Genomic DNA, 22,664 nt, shown 5'->3' with positions numbered 1-22,664 from the left:
TCAGCAAAGTAAATAGTGTTTAAGCACACAAAATGTGTTGAAAGAGCAAAGAGAGCAAAGAACCAACGGATGTAGCACTCCGACCTCATACTCCTACTGCCAAGATTTTAAACATTCACACAAATCTACAGTTGTGTTAACAGGTGCAATGAAGTTTGACATCTCACACTCTGATCCGGTGCAGGAAACCACATACATTTACTGGACAGCCAGGCAGAAAATTCTGTCCACAAACACGCATACATCAGAGACACACACGTGCACACACACACTCGCCCAAGCGCGCGGGCCCATGCACACACACCTTATACAGGGTTTGTCCAGGTGACTGAGGCCACAGCAACCCAAACCTTATTTACTTAGGTGTAATACTTTGAGATACAATTTCTGCTATTTAGGTGAACACATTAACACATATTACGTCCTGTTCACTTGGTCATTTCCTGCTTAATAGGCTAGTTTCTGGTTAGGTATACTGTATGTGCCAAAGGAGCAGAGAAAGGTCCATGCAATTTTGATGGATGAGAGTACAGAGGAAAGTTTCAGATGATAGATTAGCAGTTAATGACAAATTACTGAGACTAGAATTCAACTCAACAGCTTTAGACTTGACACTACCAGGAAATTAATTAACAGTCTAGCCCACGTGCAGGGCATGTGCCAGTTGTAACAGTGTGTGCGGTTATTGTTCTGTTATTAGGGAAGGCCATAAAAAGGAATGCGAATATTTTTGACACCGGCTCAAGTGACATGTTAATTACCTTACACCTTTATGGGCAAACATATAGAAGACAGTAAGTCCTTGTCTACGCATAACAATCACAGCAGCGGAAGCAGTTACTGTAACTGGGCTCACATGACTTCTAAATCCTTTCCTGGACTTAACTTCATTTATTTTTGGATGCTCAGAATATCAACAAACAAGCCATTTGATTTACAATGTCAGCTCTACTTTCAGCCACCCTAATTGTAAAAATAGTTGTTAAATGGAGCCAAAACATGAATCTTAAGTTGGCTTATCATACATGTAGGTGGCAGACACTGTGTAATTACAGTAGTTTAACCATTCAGATAATTTAGATGTTGCCAGGCTGTTGTAGTTTAAGTGTTTTATAAACAGTTAAGCAGACCAGTGCTTTCTAGAACCACACAGCCTGACCACATTAAACAGACGTATGCTTTGGAACATAAATGTGTTTACCTCCATTTAGTATGATATGTTACATTATGTTACAAATTGAATAATGGTCTGGTTACTTAAGACAGAAACGAAGATAGGGAGGATGGCTGGGCATATATAGTGACTGTCTAGCAATCCAAAGATTGCGTGTTCGAGTCGCGCCAGGGACAACAGTACCATTTTAGCTAACCCTTCCCCTAAACTAACCCTTTTCCTAACCTTAACCTATTTCTCCAAACCTGCTACGTAAACTCTCCTAACCTTTGTCGTTAGTTCTCCAAACCAAAGGAAATTCTCCTGACCTTTGTTGATAGGACGGAACATACAGCCTGGTCGCAGAGCAAGACCTACAATACTATATGTCCTCCAAGATGTATGGTATGTTATGTATTCCAATTCGCATGATATTGTCTGACTGGGTAAGACGTATGAAAATATATGTCATTCAAACTTAAAGATCGCTCTGCCATTTTCTGGTAACTAAAATTCTAATAGTTTGCCTAATTTCAGTTTATGTGACTAAACCGCTGTGAAATGTATTTTCCATATCCCAAAATATTATATTTTCAGCTGTTGAAGCTGGTGTAGAAAATTGGAAGTAAAACAAAACTTAAGAACGGGAAGCATAGAAATAGCGCACATAGAACAGATCTATCGCTTCTTAGACTTGCTTTTAATGAGAATGACAGATCTATAACTCACATTTAAATGTGAATTTGGTCGGGGCACCCAAAAAGTTACATTTTGCAGCTTTAACATACAGTGCCTTCAGAAAGTATTCACACCCCTTGATTTTTTCCACATTTTGCTGTATTACAGCCTGAATTTAAAATTAATTAAATTAAGATTTTTAAAAATGGTCACTGTCAAAGTGGAATTTTTTTGTTATTGAAATTTCTACACATTTATAAAGAACGAAAAGCTTAAATGTCTTGAGTCAATAAGTATTCAACCCCTTTGTTATGACAAGCCTAAATAAGTTCAGGAGTACACATTTGCTTAACAAGTCACATAATTTGTTGCATGGACTCAATCTGTGTGCAATAATAGTGTTTAACATTAGTTTTGAATGACTACCTCATCTCTGTACCCCACACATACAATTATCTGTTTGGTCCCTCAGTCGAGCAGTGAATTTCAAACACAGATTCAACCACAAAGACCAGAGAGGTTTTCCAATGCCTCGCAAAGGGCACCTATTGGTAGATGGGTGAAAATAATAAAGCAGACATTGAATATCCCTTTGAGCATGGTGAACTTATTAATTACACTTTGGATGGTGTATTAATTCACCCAGTCACCACAAAGATACAGGCGTCCTTCCGAATTCAGTCGCCGGAGAGGAAGGAAACCGCTCAGGGATTTCACAATGAGGCCAATGGTGACTTTAAAACAGTTACAGAGTTGTAGGTCACGTGTAGCTCAGTTGGTAGAGCATGGCGTTTGCAACGCCAGGGTTGTGGGTTTGATTCCCACGGGGGGCCAGTATGAAAATGTATGCACTCACTAACTATAAGTCGCTCTGGATTTGAGCGTCTGCTAAATTACTAAAATATTGTAAACAACAGCCAACTTTCCGGGATATGGGCAGAAAGCTTAAATTCTTGTTTATCTAACTGCAGTGTCCAATTTACAATAGCTATTACAGCAAAAAAATACCATGCTCTTGTTTGAGGATAGTGCACAACAACAAAACACTTTTGTCACGGCAACTGGTTTGATAATGTACTTACATTCTGTAATCTTGCTCTGATTTGTCATCCTTAGGGTCCCAGAGATAAAATGTAGTGTAGTTTTGTTTGAAAAATCAATTTTATATTCAAATGTAGGAACTGGGTTCTACAGTTTGACCCCACTGCTGTCTCTGGCTCCACACCCACCCGGCCATCTAGAGGTGTGAAGGTTAGTGTCTTTTCTGTAGGGAAGCTAATGATCCATCATGTATGACATTCCATATCTGACCATTGTTTACTCATTGTTGTTATAAGTGTTGTTATACTGCTATTAGTGTAGGGTAAAATACTGTCAAGACCCTGACAATGTCTTGTCTCACATAGATTACATGGATAATAACACTTTAAAAATGTTGACTGCATTTCAAATCAGATGCATTGTATGTGTCCCTCTCTGACTGTGCAAAACAGAACAGTCAGTCACAGAATTAGCGTCATAAAAGTGTAGAAAAGAATCATCAACAAATTCCAGTTTTCATTCTACAGCATAACTCTACTGATTAAGCGATTAAGAGAGAGACAAAGAGGCAGAGTTAGACAAAAGGTCTGAAAGAATCAACCGTCATTTGAGTTATTGGAGCATCTTTTACACTAATGCTCATTAGTTGTCACGGGAGACAATGTCAACCTCAATAGGACTGTCAGTGTGCATCAGACTGAAGCGTTGCCGTGAAAACAAGGCGGGGCCTAGAGAGCGGGATGTTGGGGGAAATGTTGGGAATTAGGAAAAAAGGGGAGGAGCAGGAGGGAGATATTAGGTGGAATAGGATGAGGAAGAGGAGATGAGATGAGATGAAGTGAGAGAAGGAGAACAAGTAAGATATGGAGTTGGAGGAACATGTAGCTGAGGGCAGAATGTTTGCTTGCATGCATCCAACCGCATACACCATACACAAACACTCAAGGCCAAATCCTTGAATGACCCTCAATGACTGTGCATGAGTGACAGTGGGTCTAACTTGAGAAGCACACATAAACGTTTCGCAACAATCAACAATCAAGTCAGGAAGTTACAATTCGAGTTACTCTATCATAGATAGACTCAAATAGCAAATACTGTCATGGCTCTAATGCATTTACAATTTCTCTTAGCATTTTCCATGCTTCATTGGCATCATAGACTAGAGTTTTCTAGCATGACACAGTGCTCTTTGAGCCTTTTAACCATCAGCCCTGTATCCTTTACGAGACGTGTAGGGAAGTCAAACTGATTGTGTTTGATTGTGTTTGTGTTTGACGGATAGATTACCATACGGCCCATTACCTTGTATTGCAGGGTAAATATAAGTCTGTTTTGAAGAACTCAATGACTCCTTTATGTCAACATCGACTCTGTTCAGGCATCCTTTTTTGTTTTAACAGATTGACATTGACAAAAACAACAACAGTTAACCATTGTTAACCATTGTTCCAGTGTGTAGAACAGCTTTTGCTCAATCTGCATTTTCTGTAAAAAACTGTTCACCGCTGGAACCAACTTCCAGAAAATTTAAACGTGTGGCTAGTGTCAGTGCTTTTACACAAAAATTGAAAAAGTGGTTAAATGAACAGCAGGCTTGTAGCCACTTGTTAACCTTTTTTGTTGCTGTTTTTTTGTTGTTGCTGTTTTTTACTGTGTTTTTACGACTCATAGATCCAATAGCAGTGTCTGATGATTAACATGTGCAATTTCTTGACATCTGTGTGGAAACGTATCTGTATTTCCAGAATTTGTGTTTTTATTTTATTTCATCATGTCTAATGTTTGTTGTCTGTTCGTATACATGTTTTTCTTGTTTATATGTTCACCTGTCTGGGGACTGCAGACAGAAATTAGCTGTTGGATAAATCTGGTATAATACGTATTTTCTCAGGTGTACTGAGACGTATGTTTTGTTGTATATTGTCCCTTTTTGAATAAACTTATGGCTCTATTCAATCTGTATCACGGAAGTTCAGCGTTACAGCGGGATTGAAATGTAAAGGCAATGTTAGCGGAGACTACATTCATGGTAAATGCTGCACATGTCGGCTCAATCTGAGATTACCTTTACATTTATATTGCACAATCTGTAACGCTTCAGCAATACAGATTGAATAGAGCCCAAATATAATAACAATAATAATAATAATAATAATAATAATAATAACTAGTCTTCCTCCCCTTCCCTTTCACCATCCCTCCATCCCACCCTTGTCCAAAATGCTATTTTCATTAGCAAAAGAGACCTTTGGGTGAAGTGTGCCTCTCTTTATGTCTGTCCAGACCCACCCAAAACCCATTGTACCCAACCAAAACCCATCGCCCCATAACACACACACACATACGCACGCCTCACCCCTCTCTATCCCTCAGACCCTTGCATTTGTGAAAGGAACTGTCTCAAATATCTCTCTGCAGGAGTAACAGCTGCCACAAAGCCACCATGGCCCTCTCAGCACCCTACAGAGGCCCAACTCTCCTCTCTGTCTCCATCCCTCTATCCTCCAAGCCCTCTGTCTGTCCTTCTCCCTATCAACATCTATCTTCTTTCTACGCCTAATTCTCCTCTTCTGCAAGGAGGCGAGAGAGAGAGGGAGAGAGAGGGAGAGAGAGAGAGAGAGAGAGAGAGAGAGAGAGAGAGAGAGAGAGAGAGAGAGAGAGAGAGAGAGAGAGAGATAGAGGGGGATAAGGACTCCTCTTCCATTCATCCATTGTTCGTCTCCAGAGCAGGCAGCACGTGCCCTCAGCCCTCTAATCTGCACTGTTCAGCCCTGAGGCCTGGGGTTGGGGCAGCTGCTACTGACACTGCCAGACACCCAGCTCTCCTTACACACACGCAGAACCTCCTACACACACATACATACATACACACACACAAACACTAAATCTCATCAAGCAGACACACATCTATACAACCACTCCTCAATAGCACACGCGCACACACACATAAACAACACAAACACACACCTCCACCCCCTCATCCTATTCATGAGGGACAATGGAGCCAGGACAGGGGTGGAGAGGGGGTTGCTGTTGGAGTGTGCCGTGGCCAGGGGGGTCATTTCACAGTCAGTAAAATGGTTTTATGTTAGCTGAGTTTCAGCAACAGTTGGCAGCACGTGTCTCAATGATACGCTTCCCTCTCTTATTGTTCACCAAGACAGGGGTTGAGGTGACCTGGGGAATGGACACAAAGAAACACACAAACACACAAACACACACACACAGACAAAGCCACTTGTGCATGCACACACATGCATACATAGACATTCTCAAACATTTTGGAAGCTGTATTTCGGTCTTTTGCACTCACTTCATTCAAACAATCGACTATTAATAAGGTACACAATAACACTCTCTCTTTATCTCTCTCTCTCTCTCTCTCTCTCTCTCTCTCTCTCTCTCTCTCTCTCTCTCTCTCTCTCTCTCTTTCTCTCTCTCTGGTCAGATACTCATGCTGCAACTGCAAAGAAATCCTCACTGATTGGCTCTTTCCATTGTTTGTTACCGCAGATTGGCTCACAGAGTGCTCTGCCTCAATCTTTAGCTGCCTAGGTCTGTTGCTGGCTCCGTCATTGGTTAGCTCTATCCTTCTCTTATTGGCTCAACTTCCAATAAGCTGTGTCTGTGATTGGTTCTTTGATTTTGTCTCTGGTAGCTCGTGTGTATCCTGAATGGTAGAGGAGCTGAATACTAAATACTGAACTCAACAGCAGCTATGGAGACTGGAAGAATGGTTGAAGAAAGTGTGAGTGGGTGAGCAAGCGTGTGGTTGTGTGCTGTGGGCTAGCGGGTGTGTGTGATAGTGGGTGAGGTGTGTGAGGGGTCAGGATGACTGTGGGCCATATGGCTGATGACTAAAACCCACACACACACATCTTACTGCTGCCTCGCACCTGCCACGCTGTCTATGGATGACTAAGTTACAGATTAAAGCCAACAAGCCCTGAGGGATCTTGTGTACGCGTCTGTGTGTGTGAAGTCTGTCTGCAGCCTGCATGCCTAAACAGTGAACAGTTCATAGATCACTGATACATGTGCGATGCACTTTGTTTGCTTTGTTTTATATTTCAATGTTATTCTTATATTAGTGCTGCATAACACAGGGTACAGTATTTCCATATCTCCATGTTTCTGTGTGTTTCTGTTGGAGACTCTCGATGCCTCTGAATCCCAGCCAGTATGTCTGTCTGTCTGTCTCTGTATGTGTGTGTGTGTGTGTGTATATATGTCTCTTTGAAGAGGGCACGTCTGATTGAGGCCTCTTTAAGATAACTAGACTGGTAAGCTGAATGGAGACATCGGGGATGGCTGCCCCAAGCTGCAGACAGACTACACACACACACACACACACATACAAAGACACACACACACACACACACACACACATTCCAGTAGGAGACAGAGACCCAAATTGATCTTGCACACTTATATAGACAGTCAGTCATGGAGAGTGAATGGGACAGGGATGGGGGTGTTCAGGAGGTGTGGTACACAAGATGGAGGGGAAGGGGTTTCATTAGGTTGGGGTAAGGGTGTTGCAGAGTGAATATGTAATGAGTGTGTCAGGGGGTTGGTGGGGAGTCAAGTGTCTGTTAGAGTGAGCCATGTGGTAGGCACCCTCCATGACGGAAGGGTCCATTGATGGATGAAGGGATTGAGGTAGGGGTAAAGAGAGAGAGAGAGAGAGAGAGAGAGAGAGAGAGAGAGAGAGAGAGAGAGAGAGAGAGAGAGAGAGAGAGAGAGAGAGAGAGAGAGAGAGAGAGAGAGAGAGAGAGAGAGAGAGAGAGAGAAAAAAAAAAGATTCCCAAACCTTCCATAACAAAGCCATCACCTACAGAGAGATGAATTGGAGAAGAGTCCCTTAAGCAAGCTGGTCCTGGGACTCTGTTCACAAACACAAACAGACCCCACAGAGCCCCAGGACAACAACACAATTAGACCTAACCGACTCATGAGAAAAAATATACATAATTTCTTGACATATTGGAAAGAATTAACAAAACAACAGAGCAAACTATAATACTATTTGGCCCTAAACAGAGAGTACACAGTGGCAGAATACCTGACCACTGTGACTGACCCCAAATTAAGGAAAGCTTTGACTATGTACAGACTCAGTGAGCATAGCCTTGCTATTGAGAGAGGCCGCCGTAGGCAGACCTGGCTCTCAAGAGAAGACAGGCTATGTGCACACTGCCCACAAAATGAGGTGGAAACTGACCTGCAGTTCTTAACCTCCTGTCAAATGTATGACCATATTAAAGACACATATTTCCTTCAGATTACGCAGACCCACAAAGAATTAGAAAACAAATCAAATGTTGATAAACTCCCATATCTATTGGGTTAAATACCACAGTGTGCCATCACAGCAGCAAGATTTGTGACCTGTTGTCACAAGAAAAGGGCAACCAGTGAACAAACACCTTTGTAAATACAACCCACATTTACAGTGCATTCAGAAAGTATTCAGACCCCTTCACAATTTCCCAAAAAATATGTTACAGCCTTGTTCTAAAATTGATTGAATTGTTTTTTTCCCCTCATCAATCTACACACAATACCCCATAATGACAAAGCAAAAACTGTTTTTTAGACATTTTTGCTAATAAATTTGTTTAAAAAAAAATGGAAATATCACATTTACATAAGTATTCAGACCCTTTACTCCGTACTTTGTTGAAGCACCTTTGGCAGCGATTACAGCCTTGAGTCTTCTTGGGTATGATGCTACAAGCGTGGCACACCTGTATTTGGGGGAGTTTCTCCCATTCTTCTCTGCAGATCCACTCAAGCTCTGTCAGGTTGGATGGGGAGCGTCGTTGCAAAGCTATTTTCAGGTCTCTCCAGAGATGTTCGATCAGGTTCAAGTCCGGGCTCTGGTTGGGCCACTCAAGGACATTCATAGACTTGTCCCGAAGCCACTCCTGCATTGTCTTGGCTGTGTGCTTAGGGTCGTTGTCCTGTTGGAAGGTGAACCTTCGCCCCAACCTGAGGTCCTGATAGCTCTGGAGCAGGGTTTCATCAAGGATCTCTCTGTACTTTGCTCCGTTCATCTTTCCCTCGATCCTGACTAGTCTCCCAGTCCCTGCCGCTGTTTTTTAAATCTACTTGTACTGCTTGCTTGATGTGAAATAGAGTTCATTGTAGTCATGGCTCTAGGTAGTACTGTGCGCCTCCCATAGTCTGTTCTGGACTTGGGGACTGTGAAGCGACCTCTTGTGGTATGTCTTGTGGGGTATGCATGGGTGTCCGAGCTGTGCGCCAGTAGTTCAAACAGACAGCTCGGTGCATTCAACATGTCAATACCTCTCATAAATACAAGTAGTGATGAAGTCAATCTCTCCTCCACTTTGAGCCAGAAGAGATTGATGTGCATATTATTAATGTTAGCTCTCTGTGTACATCCAAGGGCCAGCCATGCTGCCCTGTTCTGAGCTAATTGCAATTTTCCTAAGTCCCTTTTTGTGGCACCTGACCACACGACTGAACAGTAGTCCAGGTGTAACAAAACTATGGCCTGTAGGACCTGCCTTGTTGATAGTGCTATTAAGAAGGTAGAGCAGTGCTTTATTATGGACAGACTTCTCCCCATCTTAGCTACTGTTGTATCAATATGTTTTGACCATGACAATTTACAATACAGGGTTACTCCAAGCAGTTTTGTCACCTCAACTTGCTCAATTTCCACATTATTTATTACCAGATTTAGTTGAGATATAGGGTTTAGTGAATGATTTGTCCCAAATACAATGCTTTTAGTTTTAGAAATATTTAGGACTAAATTATTCCTTGCCACCCACTCTGAAACTAACTGCAGCTCTTTGTTAAGTGTTGCAGTCATTTCAGTTGCTGTACTAGCTGACGTATATAGTGTTGAGTCATCCGCATGAATAGACACACTGGCTTTACTCAAAGCCAGTGGCATGTCGTTAGTAAAGATTGAAAAAAGTAAGGGGCCTAGACAGCTACCCTGGGGAATTCCTGATTCTAGCTGGATTATGTTGGAGAGGCTTCCATTAAAGAACACCCTCCAAGTTCTGTTAGACAGGTAACTCTTTATCCACAATATAGAAGGGGGTGTAAAGCCATACCACATACGTTTTTCCAGCAGCAGACTATGATTGATGATGTCAAAAGCCGCACTGAAGTCTAACAAAACAGCCCCACAATATTTTTATCATACATTTCTCTCAGCCAATCATCAGTCATTTGTGTAAGTGCTGTGCTTGTTGAATGTCCTTCCCTATAAGTGTGCTGAAAGTCTGTTGTCAATTTGTATACTGTAAAATAGCATTGTATCTGGTCAAACACAATTTTTCCCAAAAGTTTACTACGGGTTGGTAACAGCTGATTGGTCGGCTATTTGAGGCAGTAAAGGGGGCTTTACTATTCTTAGGTAGCGGAATGACTTTTGCTTCCCTCCAAGCCAGAGGGCACACACTTTCTAGTAGGCTTAAATTGAAAATATGGCAAATAGGAGTGGCAATATCGTCCACTATTATCCTCAGTAATTTTCAATTGTCAGACCCCGGTTGTTTTTCATTGTTGATAGACAACAATCATTTTTTCATCTCTTCCACACTCACTTTAAGGAATTCAAAATTACAATGCTTGTCTTTCATAATTTGGTCAGATATACTTGGATGTGTAGTGTCAACGTTTGTTGCTTGTATGTCACGCCTAAATTTGCTAATCTTGCCAATGAAAAAATCATTAAAGTAGTTGGCAATATCAGTCGGTTTTGTGATGAATGAGCCATCTGATTCAATGAATGATGAAGCTGAGTTTGCCTTTTTTCCCAAAATTTCATTTAAGGTGCTCCAAAGCTTTTACTATCATTCTTTATATCATGTATCTGTTGTTTCTTCTTCTTTTGATTCAGTTTAGTCACATGATTTCTCAATTTGCAATACGTTTGCCAATCGGTTGTGCAGCCAGACTTATTTGCCATTCCTTTTGCCTCATCCCGCTCAACCATACCATTTTTCAATTCCTCATCAATCCATGGGGATTTCACAGTTTTCACAGTCATTTTCTTAATGGGTGGGTGCATGCTTATTAGTAACTGGAATAAGCAATTTCATAAATGTGTTAAGTGCAGCGTCTGTTTGCTCCACATTACACACCACAGACCAACAAATATTCTTTACATCAACAACATAGGAATCACTACAAAATGTATTGTATGACCTATTATACACTATATTAGGCCCAGCCTTTGGAACTTTGGTTTTCCTAGATATGGCTACTATATTGTGATCACTACATCTGTTGGATCTGGATACTGCTTTCAAGCAAATTTCTGCAGCATTAGTAAAGATGTGATCAATACATGTTGATGATTTAATTCCTGTGCTGTTTGTAACTACCCTGGTAGGTTGACTGATAACCTGAACCAGGTTCCAGGAACTGGTTACAGTTTGAAGCTTGTTCTTGAGTGAGCAGGTTGATGAAAGCCAGTCAATATTTGAATCACCCAGAAAATATTCCTCTCAGTTGATATCACATACATTATCAAGCATTTCACACATGTTATCCAGACACTGACTGTTAGCACTTGGTGGTCTATAGCAGCTTCCCACAATAATGGGCTTTAGGTGAGGCAGATTAACCTGTAGCCATATTACTTCAACACTATTTAACATGAGATCCTCTCTAAGCTTTACAGGAATATGGTTATCCTATATAAACAGCAACACCTCCACCATTGGTATTTATGTATTTTCTGTAAATGTTATAACCTTGTATTGTTACCACTGTATCATCAAATGTATTATCTAAGTGAGTTTCAGAGACAGTCAGAATATGAATGTCATCTGTTACTAGCAAATTATTGATTTCATGAATCTTGTTTCTTAAGCTGCGTATGTTAATGTGGGCTATGTTGAGCACTTTTCTTCTGGGATGCTTACTTGTTTTCATTGCTTTACTGGGAAGCTTAGCAGAAGTAGATATGCTCATGCTCTTTATGTTAGTGCAGAGTGAGCTGCACACAGTGGACTTCCTACTAGGGCACACCGCCTCAGTGGTAAGAGCATAAATCTGGTCCATAGGCACATGATTACTGCATACAATAGCTGTAGGATCAGCAGAGGTATTCAGGGCAGTTAGAGGGACATAAATTAGGTTACTTACATTGTGTCTACCAATGCCCCTGGTATAATGTACATTTGCTGAAGCATTATGACAACTCATCGTCACAATGGTGGGGATTAACTGAGCTGGGCTTGGGTCATTGATAAGTCATTGTCTCAACGCAGCCTTATAATGCTGTGAAAGGATCCAGGAACCCAAATGATTTGCGTCGATCCCATCCTCCTTATAAAACGTTTTTTGTTTCCAAAAGGTATCAAAATTGTCAACAAAGGTTACAGCCATTGAGCTGCAATAATCACGTAGCCAGTTGTGAAGAGAAATAATCCTGCTAAAGTTTTCAATGCCACGATTCAGAGAGGGCACAGGGCCAGATATGATGGGTCTTTTATTAGTGTCTAGCAGAGAGTCAATCAGCTCCTTAAAATCCAGTTTCAACTGTTCAGAGCTGCCCTTCATAATGTCATTAAAACCCACATGGACTACGATGCAATCGATTTCCATGTCCTGACGTAGTACATTCGGGAGCAGCTTAGTAATAAGCTCCAGGATAGGACATTGTTTTTGCACCAGGAACGGTCACATTTCTTACCATGGAGCTGCCCAAAATCACGGCTGGCGTGAAGGACGAGGAAATCCGCCCACTCCCACGCTTCACAGGATTCGGAGAACCCTTTATGGACGGGTGAGAGGCAGTGTGATGAGGTGTGAATGACGGAGTCAGGCACAGGAGGTAAAACACCGAAATCCAGAGTTTATTCAGTGTACATGAATAAAGCGCAGCAAGCGTCAAAACAAAACCGAGCTACTCACTCTCACAATGAACAATCACTCACAAAGGACAAGGGGGCAGAGGGAACACTTATACACAGACTAATGAGGGAATGAATACCAGGTGTGTGTGATTGACAAGACAAGACAAGACAAGACAAATGGAGTGATGATAAATGGAGCGGTAGTGGCTAGTAAGCCGGTGACGATGAACGCCGAAACCTGCCCAAGCAAGGAAGAGGGGCAGCCTCGGCTGAATTGACGCGCAGCTCCAGCAGCGCGCCGACACCGGCCTCGGAGACGGCCAGGAGGACGCGGAGCAGGGCGAGTCGATGGCGACAATGGAAGTCCCTCAACAGAGAGGGATCGAGGATATCCCTCACCGGGACCCAGCACCGTTCCTCCGGACCGTACCCTTCCCACTCCACGAGGTACTGAAGGCCCCCCACCCAGCGCCTCGAATCCAGTATGGAACGGACAGAGTATGCCGGCACCCCCTCGATGTCCAAAGGAGGTGGAGGGACCTCCTGCACTCAGACTCCTGGAGCGGACCAGCCACCACTGGCCTGAGGAGAGACACATGAAATGAGGGGTTAATACGGTAATCAGGGGGGAGTAATAACCTATATGTGACCTCGTTGATTCTCCTCAGGACTTTGAAAAGCCCTACAAACCGCAGCCTCAGCTTCCGGCAGGGCAGGCAGAGGGGCAGATTCTGGGTCGAGAGCCAGACCCGATCCCCCGGTACAAAGACGGGGGCCTCACTGCGGTGACGGTCAGCGTTGGCCTTCTGACGATGCACGGCGCGTTGGAGGTGAACATGGGCAGTGTTCCACATCTCCTCCACGCGCCGAAACCAGTCATCCACCACAGGAGCTTTGGTCTGGCTCTGGTGCCACGGTGCCAGAACCGGTTGATAACCTAAAACACACTGAAATGGTGTTAGGTTCGTAGAGGAGTGGAGGAGAGAGTTCTGGGCATATTCTGCCCATGGCAGGAACACTGACCACTCCCCCGGCCGGTCCTGGCATTAGGACCTCAGGAACCTACCCACATCCTGATTTACCCATTCCACCTGCCCATTACTCTCAGGGTGGAACCCAGAGGTCAGGCTGACCGAGACACCCAGACGTTCCTTGAACGCCTTCCAGACTTTTGATGTGAACTGGGGACCTCGGTCAGACACTATATCCTCTGGTACCCCGTAGTGCCGGAAGACGTGAGTAAACAGGGCCTCCGCAGTTTGCAGAGCCGTGGGGAGACCGGGCAGAGGAAGGAGGCGGCAAGCCTTCGAAAAGCGGTCCACAACGACCAGGATGGTGGTGTCCCCTTGAGAGAGAGGCAGATCAGTTAAAAAATATTACACTCACATTTTTTTACTTACCCGCTGGGAGGTGCCTAGGTGCCTTACTCTGGGCGCACACTGAGCAGGAGGAAACATACACCCTCACGTCCTTAGCCAAGGTAGGCCACCAGTACTTTTCGGGAAAGCAGGAGACTCAATGATGGAAAAAGTGACCTGCTCACAATGCGTCTCCTGTGTGATCATGGTGACTGGTACCGTGACTTCCTTTATCAACCCGGACCCTAATGGTCGACTATCAAGTGCTCTGATGGGACGTGGAATGGATAGGGGAACTAATGAAATGCCCTGGCGGCATGCGAAAGTTTAATCTATAAAGTTCCCAGCTGCGCCTCCCGTAGATGGCACCGGAACTGGTTGATCAGGGCCCGCTCGTTCCACCCGGATCCTGCTGCCAGAATCCGAAACTCCAGCGCGAACTCCTGTACTGTCCTCGTCCCCTGCCTCAAGTGGACCAGCTGCTCACCCGCCTCTCGACCCTCGGGCAGGTGATCGAAAACCGCCCGAAATAGGCGGGCAAACTCCCTGTAGTCCTCCAACGCGGCTCCTCCTTCTCTCCAAACCGCATTGGCCCACTCCAGGGCTTTCCCCGAGAGGCAGGAAATGAGGACGGACACCTGCTCTCGATCTGATGGCGCCGGCCAGACACTGGAGCAGTACAGCTCCAGTTGGAGAAGGAATCCCTGACATAGAGCCGGCGTCCCATCGAACGCCCGTGGTCGAGATATCTGGATCCCTCCGGGTGCGGTGATGTAGGTGGCTGGATCCGGTTGGCCAGCTGGTCTCGACGGATCGGTTCCTCTTCTCTCCAGGCATTGGACGACCTGAAGAACCCGATCCATCGCTTTCCCCAAGCTGGCCAGCATAGTGGAATGTTCCTGGACCCTTGCCACTATTCCAGACATGCACTCCTCTCCTGCTGACTCCATAGAGGTGAGTGATCAGGCTCCAGGACGGCAAAAATATTTGTTGTTTGTATCCGCACCGGGCCTCTCATTGGGAGTGTAGACTTGATTGCCTTGCTCCTCTTGCTGTGCTCCTTCAACTCTGCTATCAGATGGGGGAGCTCCGGGAAACACCGGCCAGTCAGATAACGACAAATGACAAGGCGGAGATGCGTCCAACAAGCGTGAACGCCGTCCAGCCACCGGCGTAGAAAAGGTAAACATTCCACTCTGCGTTTTCCTTGATCAAGGAAGCCACCTCAAGCCTATAATCCTCGGCAAGCAAACAATTGCCGCATTGGAACTCTGAGTGATCCAGTTTGTCCCGAAACAAAGCGTAGTAGATACAGCTCCTACAGCGCTGGAATCGTTCATTTATTTCTCCAGACCTAGAGGGCTCCATTGAAAAACTCATCTGGGACTAACTTTGTTAGCTTGATGGCTAGCAGCTTAGCGGCTCTTAGCGAATATTGGTTATGTTTTAGTCAAAAATAACAAACCGAGTGTTTCCAGCATACAGTGTTCAGCTGTGCACTCTGATGACGTCACAGGGTAGAGCCAACAACCAGAGCATTCTCGTCTGAAGGTGCCAGAGTGCTCCTCACAGAGTATATAGCCTTGTTATTGTTATTTTATTGTTGCTCTCTTATTTTTTACTTTAGTTTTTTAGTAAATATTTTTCTTGACTCTTATTTTTCTTAAAACTGCATTGTTGGTTAAGGGCTTGTTAGTAAGCATTTCACGGTAAGGTCTACACCTGCTGTATTTGGCGCATGTGACAAATATCAATAGATTTGATTTGATTTTGATCTACCATAAAGGCCTGATTGGTGGAGTGCTGCAGAGATGGTTGTCCTTCTGGACGGTTCTCCCATCTCCACAGAGGAACTCTGGAGCTCTGTCAGAGTGACCATCGGGTTCTTGGTCACCTCCCTGACCAAGACCATTCTCCCCCAATTGCTCAGTTTGGCCGGGCAGCCAGCTCTAGGAAGAGTCTTGGCGGTTCCAAACTTCTTCCATTTAAGAAGGATGGAGGCCACTGTGTTCTTGGGGACCTTCAATGCTACAGAAATGTTTTGGTACCCTTCCCCAGATCTGTGCCTTGACACAATCCTGTCTCGGAGCTCTACGGACAATTCCTTCGACCTCATGGCTTGGTTTTTGCTCTGACATGCATTGTCAACTGTGGGACCTTATATAGACAGAGGTGTTCGTTTTCAAATCATGTCCAATCAATTGAATTTACCGCAGGTGGACTCCAATCAAGTTGTAGAAACATCTCAAGGATGATCAATGGAAACAGGATGCACCTGAGCTCAATTTCGAGTCTCATAGCAAAGGGTCTGAATACTTATATAAATAAGGTATTTCTGTTTTTTATTTTTTATACATTTGCAACCATTTCTAAAAACCTGTTTTCGCTTTGTCATTATTGGGTATTGTGTGTAGATTGATGAGGGGAAAAAAATATTTAATCAATTTTAGAATAAGGCTGTAACGTAACAAAATGTGGAAAAAGGGAAGGGGTCTGAATACTTTCCGAATGCACTTTATGTTAATTTATTTCCCCTTTTGTACTTTAACTATTTGCACATCGTTACAACACACATCGTTCACTTTTGTTTATTATCTATTTCACTTGCTTTCATTTACATTTACATTTTAGTCATTTAGCAGACGCTCTTATCCAGAGCGACTTACAGTTAACAATGTAAACATATGTTTCCCATGCCAATAAAGCCCTTTGAATTGAATTGAATTGAGAGAGAGAGAGAGAGAGAGAGAGCGAGAGAGAGAGAGAGAGCGAGAGAGAGAGAGAGAGAGAGAGAGAGAGAGAGAGAGAGAGAGAGAGAGAGAGAGAGAGAGAGAGAGAGAAAGAGAGAGAGATAGGCCAGGGGCGGGTCAGAAGGTCAGGGATCAACATCCTCTTAAATCAATCAGTGGCTTGCAGCCAATATGCCCTGACCCCTTTAGCAACAACAAAAAACACACACACAGATACACACATGCACGCACTTTTCACATTCACACGCACACAACACATACATATGCATACATACACACATAAGCCAGCCAGGCTGCCCACCCTCTAATTTATAGGGATTAAAGCTCCCTTTTACACAGAGAGAAAGAGAGACAGAGAGAGAGAGAGAGAGAGAGAGAAGGCAAGAGAGTCCCTGGTCAGTCAGGTCGCCCACTGAGGACCTTCAGGCAACAAGCAGACTCCTTGTGCTTCCCTTGTAGACCTCAATGAAAGTTGCCTTGTGCTGCGATTATCCATTCAGCTCACCACATGTGCGAGCACATTCACAATCACCCACCATATACGTTATCCCCGTACACCCACACACAAACCCCCATCAAACACACAAACGGATCATCATAAACACACAAGAACATCACACCGCCCATCTACACACACACACACGCACAGTACACACACACAGACACAAACACACACACACACACACAGTCCTTTTCTCTGTTCCTTTGTGTTATGCAGCAGATGGAGAGGAGTGGAGTGTGGTTGCTGGGTAGACCAAGTAGCCCAGGAGTCACTCAGCCAGTGGTTGGCTGGGTTACCAAGCCAGACTGCAAACTTCGATTACTTATTAGATTACTATTGCCCTCCCTCCTTTTCCTCTCCTCCTTCTGCTGTTTATCTCTGTCTATCTCTGTCTGTCAGGCACACTTTGAGTAAAAGTTATGGGTGGATCACAAGATAGCTTAGAGTGGGGCTTAGAGAGAGAAGACAGACAACTAGCGTCGCTGTTGACAGCAACGTTTGGAGAAACACAAAACGCACCATGCAGTCACACACACTCTCAAACTGCATCTGCAGCTGCATCCTGCGTGGCTGAATGCACAGGGCTCTCATGTCATACACACACACACACACAAAGGTCTTTGTACACACACACACACTGCATGTTCACACCTGTTACCCCTCAAATGGAAAGAAATTAAAAAATTAAAAAGACAACTGCCATGAAGCAAACAGCAGACACAAAGGCATCATGATCAAAGTTCTAAAACTTAATTTGATTGATAGGTAATAATGAATTAGCTCAGATGTCAAAGCAAATCTCCAGGCATGAAAGCCTCAGTTGTAGATCATCCTTTGTCTGGGTGATTCCAAGTCTTTAATCTTTGTGTAATCAGAGCAGATAATAACATCCTGTTTGATTACCATGTGTCAGATTAATAATCCACTCTGCCCGTAAGGAAGTGTTGCTGCTTGTTTGAGTAATGGGGTTTTACACTGCATAGTATCCTCTTATTTTATTGCAGAATAAATATGAAGGCTTTACTGTGTGATATACAAGCAATATGCAGGCAGTTAGCGTGGACAGTTAGCGAGGACAGTTAGCGAGAACAGTTACCGTAAAGTAACTGAGGGACTGGTGTAAGTAAGTAATCAGATCCTGAGACGATACTAACAACAACATTGATATATTTAGAAAAAAAGCTACAACTTTGTAATGAGAGTGACAAACACTTTCGTGAGACACAAACACACACAACCACAAACACAAACACACACACCTCTAGCTGACCCCTGACCCCTGACCCCAAGGTTAAATCAGAGCCAAGGACAGCTGAGTTGCCACATTCAGTAAGGTTTTACTGTCATAACAATAACAACTGTATTAAAACACACACACACACTCACAACCTAACACCTGATGTCCAGATGATGACTATGGTATTTAACTGGCTTAGCATCGTTTATTTGTTTGATTCTCGTTCTCATTCCCCGCTGTGTTTTCTTCCTTGAGTGAGCAGATCAAAAAATCACCTTCTGTCAACATGCTGTTTGATAGCGCTGTTTGAGTCACACAGACTCACCCCACCCGTTCACACACACTCATTATAATCCTCTCTGCCCATTGGCCGCTGTCAGAGCCCTGTCTCCAAAGCAACATCGGATTGCCGGGTGAAGCTCCGCCCCTGTGAGGAAGGAACGATATGTAAACATGTAAACAAACAGTGCATGTGTCAATCACAGCGTGTGTCAGCGCTGTCTTTGAGGGGTCAACAGAGTATTGCTCACACCCGGGTTGACCTCTAGGGTTGATCTAGGATCAGTGTTATTATGATGGTTGTATGCTGGACATCTCATGCTTGGAAAACAGAGCTCTCCAGAGGCTCCAATAGTCCAATAACATGTTGATCCGATATGAATCTATCCCATCCATGCAGAACAGAGATGGGGAAATGGAGGTATGATTAAGAGAGTTTAGAGGGAGGCCCCATGCCACATGACCTTGTGCTGCAGAAGGACGAAAAGTCAGCAGTGGTCATACTTCAGTAGTGGTATGCAAGAGATGTCACACAAACACCCACCCACCCACTCTTTCCCACACGAACACTCACACACATGCAGACAAGTACACGTGTGCACACACACACACACACATGCACACACACATACCTACACACTCAGGTCATTGACCTGTCTACTGACATCACATCTTTACCACTGTCCAATTATATAGTGATTTGGCTCTAGCCACCATGTTTAGTTCTGCATGCAAGTCATTGTTGTGCCCCTAACCCCCCCCTCTCTATCTGTACAGGCTACAATCACAAGCCCAGAACATAAAGTACACAGAGGTTACTAAACGCCACAGGGTAACTACAGAGGCTTTACGACTCAAATTAACTACACTTTACCATCACATCCTCCTCTGTGAGAGAGAAAAACAGAGAGAGAGAGAAAGAGGAAGAGAAAAAAGAATGACAAGGTTATTAAACACCCGTGGATTAGATAAACACGATCATAACAGTGCTCAAAATACCTACACACTCTGGGACACCTATCCAATTGTGCAAGACCAGCGTGAGCCAATCACATCTCTGTTAACAACAGCAAGTTTCCAGTTTGAGCCTGTGATCTGATTGGCCGCTGCCACCCCAGCCCCTAGCGGAGGGCCCCTCCCCCTCTCTATCGTTCCCTCTGCTCTTCCCTACATCCCTACAGATTAAGTAACACCACCAAAACAAAAATAGATTATTTTTTGTTTTTCATACATGGAAGAGCACCCATAAACACTGGGCTTGTTTTGCTTGAACTGGCTGCTATCTGAATGCATGGGAGAGAAAGAAGAAGACGAGAGAGAGAGAGAGAGAGAGAGAGAGAGAGAGAGAGAGAGAGAGAGAGAGAGAGAGAGAGAGAGAGAGAGAGAGAGAGAGAGAGAGATGAAGCACTGTTGCTATGGACCCCTTGGTGTGTTAGTAGGGCAAATGTGGTGTGTTGCTATGGAAAAAGCAACCAAGAGGGGACAATTGCATCAGTTCCTTCGAAAACCTTACTTCACCCTATAAGCAAAATGCAGTTGTTATCCTCAGTTCATCCTTTGAAAGATAATGGATGGAATTCTAAATGTTTCACATACGTCTCCATGCAGACTCATAACACTTTGTTATTCAGTCATGCATGGGAGAAGATGCTAAACTCTTTGTCGCGAACACTAGTTTATTGTTATTGTAAACCGTGCACATGGTAGTGGTGATAACGGTAATGCATTGTTCTCCCTAGGGATGGAGAGTGTGTGAGTATGAACACAGCTGCTGTTTGCTTGTCCTCTCACAATACTGTGTGCTAGTCCACGGACTGCTCTGAAAGTTGATAGACCTGTAGATAAGATGACATGCAGGTGGCCAGTGGGGCCTTACATCATTAAGTAATGTAATCATGGTTCAGGGGGCATGGTTTCACCGTATTCTGAACATCATACCCTTCTACCCTACATTCCCTATCCTATGTAACAACATGTTATTGCCCAGTATTGCATCAGTCTATTTGCTGTTACATTCCTCTCATCACACTTTTAAGGATAAATAAACTGTGTTTGTGTAAGGAGCCAGTGCATCATCATTCCCCTAATACCCCTGACCTTGGACACGCAGTGACCTGAACACAAACAAGGCCTCTCTCTTTCTCTCTCCCTACTCTCTCGCTCTCCCCTCTCTCTCCTCTCTCTCTCTCTCTCTCTCTCTCTCTCTCTCTCGCTCTCTCTCTCTGTTCACTCAACGTCCTTCTGGGTTTCTTTTTAACATGGTTGGAGGGGCTGCAGAAGAAGAGAGAGAGAGAGAAAGAGAGAAAAAGAGAGAGAGAGGGAGGGAGAAAGAGAGATTGAGAAAGAGAGAGTACTCTAGTCATGCTGTTTACTCTTTTAAGTGTGCTGGCCATTCTGTTTTTGTGCTACTCACCAGCCAAAACAACATGCCTGCCATGACTACCTTACCCTCACTGAACTCTTACCCCAGATCTAGCCTGATCCCAGATATCGAGTTGGCTACAACAGATGCAGATTGAGAACCACATGGTGTATCTGGAAAACAGTGAGGCTCTTTACAGATAATAGCATTACCAGCTTCCTTTGATGCTGTCTAATGGATAATCTCATTGTATCTAAGGAGCAACTTATTACAACAGAGTTACTTCTCTCTCTCTCTCTCTCCTGTTTGTGTGTGTGTGTGTGTGTTGGGGGGGGTTATAAGAGTCCGCATTGTGTTTTCGGATCATCTCCAAATAGATCCTTTAGCCTGACGCAGCCTTTCCCATCAGAACACTGGTATTTACACCTTCTAAACAGGCATCTCTCATTTCTCTCTCTGACACACTCCATCGCTCTCTCGCTCCTTTCCCTTGCCCCTCTCTCTCCATCTATCTATCCTTTCTTCCATCCATCCATCCCACCAGTTTGTAAAACAACCAATCTGCCTGCCTGTGAGTCTGAATACCCAGGCACCAGAACCTGTCATCAAATTAATATGCAAATGAAGCAACAGACTGCAACTGCAGGGCAGCTGTCTCCTACAGTATGTGGGTGAACCCATTTATGGGTCAACCGTTGCAATAGCATTTTCGTTTTCGTGTGTTGCACTCAGTAGAGTCTATGAATCACATGATTATGAAGGCATTAATGTATGAAAGCGTGTTCTTATTTTGAGTGTATGTAGTTCTGTCCTTGGGATGTACTTGTCTATTAATGTTATGTATCATGACATGTTTCCTGTTTTGTGTGGACCCCAGGAAGAGTAGCTGCTACTTTAGTAGTATCCAATGTGGATCCTAATAAAATACTAAATACTAAAAAAATATATGGCATTACTCCCCATGACCTACACATGTGACTATGAGTGGCTGGGGCCTGGGGATTCCTGGCATGGCCTACAAACATGTTCCTGATGGGCTAGGCTGAACTATGTCAGTAATGTGTCACTCTGAGTGTAGAGGCTGCACTGCACCCCATATCTGGGCAAACACTTAGCATTTCCCCGCCAGTGCAAGACTGGCATCCACAATAAACTGGCAAATATGGGTGGCATGTGGGGAGAGGTGGAGGGTGGAGGGAAAATAAAGGAGTTGTTTTTTGCATTGTGGCTGGCCCGTTCTCCTTTAAAACGAGAACTGCTTGCCCCCAATACGTTTGCACCATCCCACTCCATGTTCATACGTTGCACCTATGAACATAAATCTCAAACTATACGTATGTCTTCGCTCAGTTTCCCCTCCCCTCTCCATACTTCCGCTGCCAAGCTATGTGTCCATATCAGGAGGTGCAGGCCAGGCATGGCTGTGAGTTGGCTACGTGGCCTCATT

Source organism: Coregonus clupeaformis, unplaced genomic scaffold, assembly GCF_020615455.1.
Source record: "Coregonus clupeaformis isolate EN_2021a unplaced genomic scaffold, ASM2061545v1 scaf0011, whole genome shotgun sequence".
NCBI classification, from domain to species: domain Eukaryota; kingdom Metazoa; phylum Chordata; class Actinopteri; order Salmoniformes; family Salmonidae; genus Coregonus; species Coregonus clupeaformis.
Note: the sequence above shows the minus strand (reverse complement) of the source record.